The sequence below is a fragment of the Phyllobates terribilis genome, unplaced genomic scaffold, assembly GCF_046119375.1.
Source record: "Phyllobates terribilis strain yellow unplaced genomic scaffold, ASM4611937v1 Scaffold_4334__1_contigs__length_62167, whole genome shotgun sequence".
In the NCBI taxonomy this organism is placed as follows: domain Eukaryota; kingdom Metazoa; phylum Chordata; class Amphibia; order Anura; family Dendrobatidae; genus Phyllobates; species Phyllobates terribilis.
In genome coordinates this window covers 39,256-47,873 of record NW_027367086.1, presented here as the reverse complement: position 1 = coordinate 47,873, position 8,618 = coordinate 39,256, and positions in this window count along the sequence as shown.

The window sequence follows — 8,618 nt, the reverse complement described above, 5'->3', positions numbered from 1 at the left end:
TTTTGTCACCAAATGAATACTTCTCTAATGTAGAGCTCAATAAAGGACGAGAGAAGCGTTACATCTAGTCAGGCTAGGGACACCTATGCAATGGATCATTTCTTAGGCATGTAATATGGGTAGAAGACGATCACCATTGTCACGTTTTTGGCAATGAAGAGCATGCAATGACTGAGATTATATCAAATCGAGCTAAACTAGGAAGATACCGTAGAAGCGCAATCCGTTTGATAAACAACTACACAGAATGAGATGATTTAATCATTTAAGCGCATGCTACTAAAGTTCAAACATTGATATCATGCTTGCTAGTTCTAGTCAAATAGAGGAATACTTACAGTGCCATTGCCTTTAAGCTAATGGAGTTGCACGAAATTGAATTGAACCTGGAAGTTTAAGAAAGTCTATCGGTCAAGCGCTTGTGTAGGATATTCGCTATTTGCCCTTCTGAAGATATATAGTCAAGCTTGATGATCTTGCGCTTCAAATGATCACATAGAAAGTGTACACCGAGATATAAGCATGAATGGTGTACTGGTATGTCTCGTGATCTTTTCTTGCCTTTTGCCCTGAAGAAGTCTTGTGCTTCTTCCTTATGTTGAAATGAGAGTAGCCGTAGTGGATCGCTCATTACAAACAATCGCTAAACATGAATCTTCTACTCTTCATTTCATTCTGCATAGAAAAAGATCAATTTCTATGTTCCCTACGAAGCGCACGCTTCGTGGGAACATTGTCCATAGCTATTGACTCGCTTGTTTTATGAACAGGCTCATAATAGCTAGGATCATTAAGATCAAGCACGATATGAGGTCGCGCTTTACGAAGCGCATCTCTGTGCTTTGAAGCGCAACCGTTGTCAACATGTGAACGTTGATAACGTTGACGCTTGCCCTTGGATTTAGCCATCGGCTTATAGGGCTTAGTTGGGGTATGCGCTTGTTTCTTATACAAATGATGCGCTTTTGCCCCACGAAACCACTCTTTGGTTTCTAAAGGTTGTTCCTCAAGTACCTTAATCCTGCTCTTTAAATGAGAGTTTTCACTCTTGTAAGCAGTAAGGTCTTGTTCAAGTGATTTGATCTTAGAAGATATTTCACTTGCTTGAGGAGGAATGGAGGAAGAGGAAGATTCCTGGGGGTCATAACCCAATCCAGGTCTAGCTTTAACAAAGCCGGTTTGAGAAACAGGCTTTGTTTCCACTAACTTTGTAAGAACATCAAGCTTTGATATGATCTGATCAAGCTTAACATCTTTGGTTGAGACAGAGTTACCTTCTAACCCTTTACCATGACAAAGTTCACAAGATTTAGAAGGGAGTGTGTTTTTGTCATGTAAATGTTTAGAAAGCTCAACCAGTTCTTCCTTAGCATTATCTAGTTCAACAAGCCGTGCTCTAGCATCAGTTGCTAGAGACTTATGTTGAACCATAAGCTCTTTTAGAAGGAGTACAAGATTGCGCTTGGGAAGAATATCAAGGTTCAGGTCATTTACCTCAATCTCAGATCCAGAGTCTGAGTCAGATGCGGCGCCAGCCATTAAGCATAAATCAGGTTGCGCTCCATCGTCCAAATCATCATCAGATTCTCCCCAAAGTGTGACGAAGGCTTGTTTAGGAGGGGGCTGTTGTTCGGTGGGGCTTGCGCTTGGATTCACCTTTAGATGAGGACATGCTTTAGCGAGATGTCCCTTTTCGTTGCAGTTGAAACAGGTGAACTCCTTGGGGTCGCGCTGCTTGTAGGTAGGATCGCGCTGATTCAAACCACCCTGCTTCTTGAAGAATTTCTTCACAACCTTAGTCATCATAGCGACGTCCTTATCATCATCTTCTTCTCCTTCTTCATCATTTTCAAGCTTTTGGAGTACACGTGAAAGCTTGAGCGCTATCCCTCTTGTTTCTTGGTTTGAGTGCTTTTCCTCGTTGTTCTTGATTTCCTGCACTTTAAATTTACCTGCAAGAACAGAGATAGGCAAATCTCGGGTTTCCTTGGACTGAAGAAGAATTTGCTTGAGGGTTGTATACTTTGAGTTCACTCCATGAATGAACGCCATAGAATACTCCCAAGCTTTCTTCTCCATTCCAGCAGAAAGCATCTTGTCATACAGGATTTGACACCGAGAATGATAATCAGAGACGAGCTCATTTTCCCCCATTCGAATGGAGCAAAACTCGCGATTAAGCTCAAAGATACGGTTGTCCTTCATATCATCACTGCCAGAGTGCATGTTTATAATAGCTTTCCACATAGCTTGAGCAGTGGGAAGGGACATTACCTTGTCTATATCTTTCCGTGAAAGAGCATTAAGAATGAGCTGTCGCGCTTTAGCATTCTTCTCCATAAGTTGGTACTCTTTTGCTTCCCATTTTGAGTCATCCGTCTCGGAGATCTTCTCATCACCCTTTTCAATAATCTTCCAGCACTGATAGTCGGTTTGCTGGATGTAGTTCTTCGTCATAGTGAGCCACCATTCAAGTTCGCCTTCAATAAGGACATGGGGCTTGGCGAGAGAAATACCGAGGTTGAAGCTGGCCATTGTTCTAGACTTGAGAATCCTTTTGAACCTGTAAAAGGATTAGAGCAAATAGGCAAACCTGGTGCTCTGATACCAATTGTTGAAAATAACACGTTACCAAAGTAGAAAATACGTGTTTTGATCAGCTATTGTCTTTTGTCTCTAAGGTTCATTAAGCCTTAGATGCGCTTCACTAGTATTGAATTGCGCTTTCGATACTTGAGATGCGCTTGACCAATGTAGGACACTTAGTAATGAATTTACTAATGTCCTTTAAGTGCGGAAGTGGTCAGACGACAATAAAGCGCGCTTTAAGTTATTAAAGCGCACTTCTATTTGCACACAACACAAGAGTTTTTTCCAAGGTGAGAACCCTAAGCCACTAATTGACTCGGGATAAAACTCACCACTAATTTTGTATTGATTGAATAGGGTTACAATCTCTTGCTTCAACACGAGAAGCTCACTTGTAAGCTTTCTCCTCACAATACAACCAATCAGCTCAAGAACAAATGGCTCTACACTCTCTCTGAATACAAACCTGAGTAATCAATCTAAGCACCCCTAGCTTTCCCTATGAACTACTCACTTTGTATTACAGCTTCGAAATCCCTCTGATCCCCTTTTTCTAGAGTGAATGCTATAGTCCTCTATTTATACAAAAACCTTAAGCTACCCTTGCTTAATTCCTTGTAACAAACTAGAAGACTAAGCAATAGCCACCTCATCAATCCGTGTGCCTTGATCACTTCACCAGAATTAATCAACGGCTTGGAGTGATTTGGTTTTGTTCTCCATGTGTTGATCCACGCCACATAAGCAATCCGTGTGCTTTAAGCTCTAACAAACTCTTGCCACGCTGGCGATCCCTGGAGTAGCGTCACAAAGAGTGTAAAGTTCTTCTCGCACCTTCCTGTGCACGCAACTTGCACTCTCCCGCTTTACCAGCCTTCGAAGGGTCTAGATTTGTTCTCCTGCGCTCTGGCACACCCTAAGCTTCAGTGGAACCTCGTGATCAACTTTCTCCTTTTGCTTCAAGCGCATCTTCAATGGCTTAGAAGCACGCCTACACTCACATCTGTACGTTGACAGGATTTATTGAAACACCGTTTTGCGAAACTTGATTTCTCCGCTTGGTGTTAAGCGCGACTGTGACCAGTCAAGCGCATCTCTAAGTGACTTAAGCGCATCCTTACAAGTATGGCAATGACCTGGAAGGCTTAAAAACACTAAGAGATTAAACATATTAGTTTGTTATCATCAAAACACAGAGAAATACATTGAGCTTTAATATTCCTACCAAAGCTCAACTAACACGCTGGTGTAGGATTCCACCGTAGGACACTCTTCGGCACTTGATCCACTTGTATATTTCACTATGAGTTTGAAGCTTGATCCACTAGCTCGCAACGACTCTCTTCACTCAGCTAGTCCTCCGGTCTTCACAACTCACCACTTGGGCTTTTATTTTCCTTTGTTCTTTATTCTTCAACACTGCCTTGGCGAGAAGCTAGTCTCCACTTGTGTCAAATCTACTCCCCTAACTCCTCGAGCTATTCCTGGAAAGCTTATCACACACAATGAACATCAAATTCTATGTTTATCATCATCAAAACAAGTGAAACGTTTAAGCTACTCAAGCTTAAACTAACTCTTTCTCTCTTTTTGATGGTGACAAACACTTAAAAATGTAAGCACATAATTTTTCAAGACATACTCAATTAAGCTTAAGATATGAAATGAAGCTTAATAGAATACTTTCAGATTGAACAAATTAGCTCAATATCTTGCAAAAAGTAGGGTTGGGAACTTACGATTCCTATTATTTTTTTAGCCTACTCGTGGAGTAAAAAGGAATTTTTAATTGGGTTCGGTTCCCATGAATTTTACTAAGGAATCGACATTACCCTAACCTGCAATCTGAACGGTATCTAAAGTCGGTTCATCGGTTCCTATCTTTTTACATATTTGTCTTATTTTGGTTCATAAAGTCATTCTGGTTAACCAATTTTCAGAAAATACAACAACAAATTCAGCACGGCGGCAGCCGTTGTTTCTTGTCTGAGATCCTCAATATCACCCAAGTTGTTTGAATCGGAACCTGACAGGTCGATGGAATCAGTGACTGACTTGTGTTGTAGAATCCGTGTCGAGGGCTACAAATTGAAATAGATGGAAGTTGCAGTTAATATTACAATATTATAAAGCAGAGAGAATTCTAAAGAACAATTTTTTATAATATTATAAAGTTTCAGTAGAAAGTTTTTCCTGCAGTTCCGTAGAAAGTTTTTCAGTAGAAAAAGCCATATAGTTGACTTGTGTGAGTAGAAAGTAGAAATTTAAAGTTTAAGGGAGATCAAATGTATGATTTTGAAAAGCTTAAAAATGAATTATTAAACTTGAAAGCTTATTAATTCAGGGAGATAAGATGACCGGGGAAGAGAAATGCGGCGTGGAAGGACGATCGAGGAAGAGAAATGAGGCGTGGAAAGACGAACGAGAAAGACAACTGGCTGTGTGCAGAACTATAGAAGAAGAAAGTAAACATTATCGCTCATCCTAATGCTTTAATACTCATATATAAGTCTGGTACTCGGTTTATTCATTTTTTAAAACAATACGTACAATTTAAAATCTTGTTCCTGTATATATAGTTAGCTTCGTATCTCATATATCCCTAACTTGCCTATCCGCCATAAAAATATCAGCTCCAACTTCTTCAAACAAAGAATAACAATATAGTCCATATGAACTTAAAAACAGTACGTACAATTTGTTCTTGTTTTTTTGAATATGAGTTTAGAAACACAATTCAAGCTAATAGATGGAGCCCACATTTTCAACCTGCTACACTACAGGGTTTCAGCACCGACTTTCAACCGTCTAATGGTCGAGTACAAGAACGGTCAATTCTTGAACCCGGAACCGTGCTGCAAATGCACCAAGATGACCAAGGACGGTCTCCCCTGCTACCACGTAATTGGAACTTATGTGCACACAAGGTAGACCATTACCACGATCCGTATATTCTGGAGAACCCTTTCCATATTGGATGTACCCGATGTTGTTGACGACAAGAGGATTAAGAGGAAGGTGAACAGATCATTGATGGACGGCTTTACAGGAGAGGATTTCGACAAGTTGATCATGGATGATCAGCTGAAGGCGGTCAGGATGTTGAACAAGATAATACGCCTTGAAGAGACAAAGCTTGACGAGCCCGCAAACTTCAAGCACAAGGCCAGACCGGTTGGTGCACTCAACAAAAGGCTACCATGTGCGTGGGAGAGTTCAGAAGTTGACAAGGACCAGACACCACCGAAGAATCAGAAGAACACCACGAGGAGGTCTGAAAAGGAACCCAAACAACCTTCAAAAGCGCCAAGACTGCTTGTCAACAGAAAGTATCACAAGGTGTGGCCACAATTTATGGGATTGTACATCCAAGGTTGGTACAAGATCATCTCCGACGGAAACTGTGGATACATATCCATAGCTCTTGGTCTTGGTACGGACCAAGATGATTGGGGCCAAACAAGGGATGCCATGGTGAGGAGTGAGGACGGTTGAAACCGATTGAGAGGTCAAAAGCAAGTTGATATTTTCATAAATCACTAAGGAATAGATGATTGACAAGCTGAACTCGCAATGGTCTTGGCCGTCTGCTCCGTCGTGGAAGTGGTTTACTATTCCTGACATGGGGACGATTGTTGCATAACCTTAAATGTAGTGTTGGTAATTCTCAGGGAAAACAATAGCAGCACTCACTTGCCTATACGTGTAGCGGCAGACCATGTTCCCGATCAACATATCCCGATTATATGTCTAGGCCACATACCACTTGAGTCCCACTAGGTCTCGGTAAGTTTATTACATTCCTAGTAAATGCAGTTTTTAGAACTTCGTTATATTTTACTTGTAAATATTTCTCGAAATCTATTTCTTTCACGCAAGTTATCATTCATCCGAACTCGCCCCTCCCTCCACTGAATGTGATGTGGAACTATCATCATGAACCTTCAGTCAATGAAATGCTTGTGCCCGTGCTTCCACGGTTAGGATCTTATCAAGTTGATGCGGCAGATAGACATACACAGGCTGGAAGGGATTGGAAACAACGTAGTACTCAAGTAGATGTCGGTGACGATGGTGTTGTTTGTCCATGTAATATTAAGTTCCTTAATGTTTTTTCATGTTTGTTGTTATGATTTCCCACATTGTCTTAATTACACGGTGTTGTTAATGAATGAATCACATTATAACTCACACTTAACAAAAACAAGGCCCATTATAACTCACACTTACACAAAATGAAGCCCAACAGAACTCACATTTAACAGAAGGAAACCCATCTTAACTCAACAAATTGAAGCCCAATATGACAAATGGGCTACCAAGTAAGCCTACTTTGAAGAGTGTCACCAATCTACTATTGGATTCCGAAATGCAATTCACCTATATTGATGTGACCTTGCACTGCAGGGTTCCATCATGCTTTGCAGCTTAAGACCCAAACATATGTCTCCTTGAATCTTGAAAAATAATATAGAATCTGGATGTGAGCTGTACTCCCACTGTAACCCATCTATCCATCCTAATTTAGCTATAAATACTGCAGACGGCCAAGAGAAATCTCATCCCAAAACAACACTTTCCATTGCCATTCTGTTTAGTGATGAATTTTGATAGGGTGTCTTTCAGGTACCGTGATGGTATGGTTTACCACCGTTACTTCACCTCTGACAACAATGGTAACAACATGCGTCCAATACCAACATGGATGATGTCAACCATAGCGGAGCAAGTCTATGGGGTTCCGCAAACTAAGGTAAACTTCAAATTTGTGCTCATTAATAAGCATCTTTATAAACTACTTCGGTAACATACATTATTGTATTCCAGGAACAAATAACAACATATGCTTCAATCATCATCATCATGATGCTCTTCTTGTTTACACACTGTACTACATTCGTTCGAACGGAACAATTTAACGAGGCAACTAGAATGGGTGAAACTCCAGGAGTGTTAAGCTTGAGGTTTGACATGTTGAAGAACATGTATGCTGACTGGACAAGGTTCGTAAGGGATTATCCCGACAGACACGATCCTATTGTTGACGACGAATGGTGGACAACAAGTTGTCCCCCAGAATTTGAGAAATTCAGGGATCGTCCAATGCATCCCACCACAGTTGAGCTCCTAGCTCGCATCCCTGCGAACTTCATCGGGTGATCGTCACATTTCTCCACCGTGTGTAACCTTATGTTGTTGTTTTATGTTGTGTATCGTGTTTCTTTCATGTAACGTGTGTAACCTTATGTTGTTGTTTTATGTTGTGTATCGTGTTTCTTTCATGTAACGTGTGTAACCTTATGTTGTTGTGTTGTGTTGTGTTGTGTTGTGTTGTGTTGTGTTGTGTTGTGTTGTGTTGTGTTGTGTTGTGTTGTGTTGTGTTGTGTTGTGTTGTGTTGTGTTGTGTTGTGTTGTGTTGTGTTGTGTTGTGTTGTGTTGTGTTGTGTTGTGTTGTGTTGTGTTGTGCTGTGCTGTGTTGTGCTGTGCTGTGTTGTGCTGTGCTTTGTTGTGCTATGTTGTGTTGTGTTGTGTTGTGTTGTGTTGTGTTGTGTTGTGTTGTGTTGTGTTGTGTTGTGTTGTGTTGTGTTGTGCTGTGTTGTGCTGTGTTGTGTTGTGTTGTGTTGTGTTGTGTTGTGCTGTGCTGTGCTGTGCTGTGCTGTGTTGTGTTGTGTTGTGTTGTGTTGTGTTGTGTTGTGTTGTGTTGTGTTGTGTTGTGTTGTGTTGTGTTGTGTTGTGTTTAGTGTTCCTTACATGTACCGTTTTTAACGTTATGTTGTTTGTGTTGGTTCTACGTAACGTTGAACCCTTTCTATGTCAGTGGTAATGTTGTTTGCTGTTTGTGCTATGTTGCATGAGTTCATAACGAATTGATTCAATTAGTTTGAAAAATAAATAACATGACAATTCCATAACAAAAGATTAGAAGTTACAACATTCAACTACTACAACAACCTAACAATCACGGTAAGTCATAAATAGACAGGTCTTGGAGACTGTTTTGGATGACATCCCACATGTCCCATGGCTGG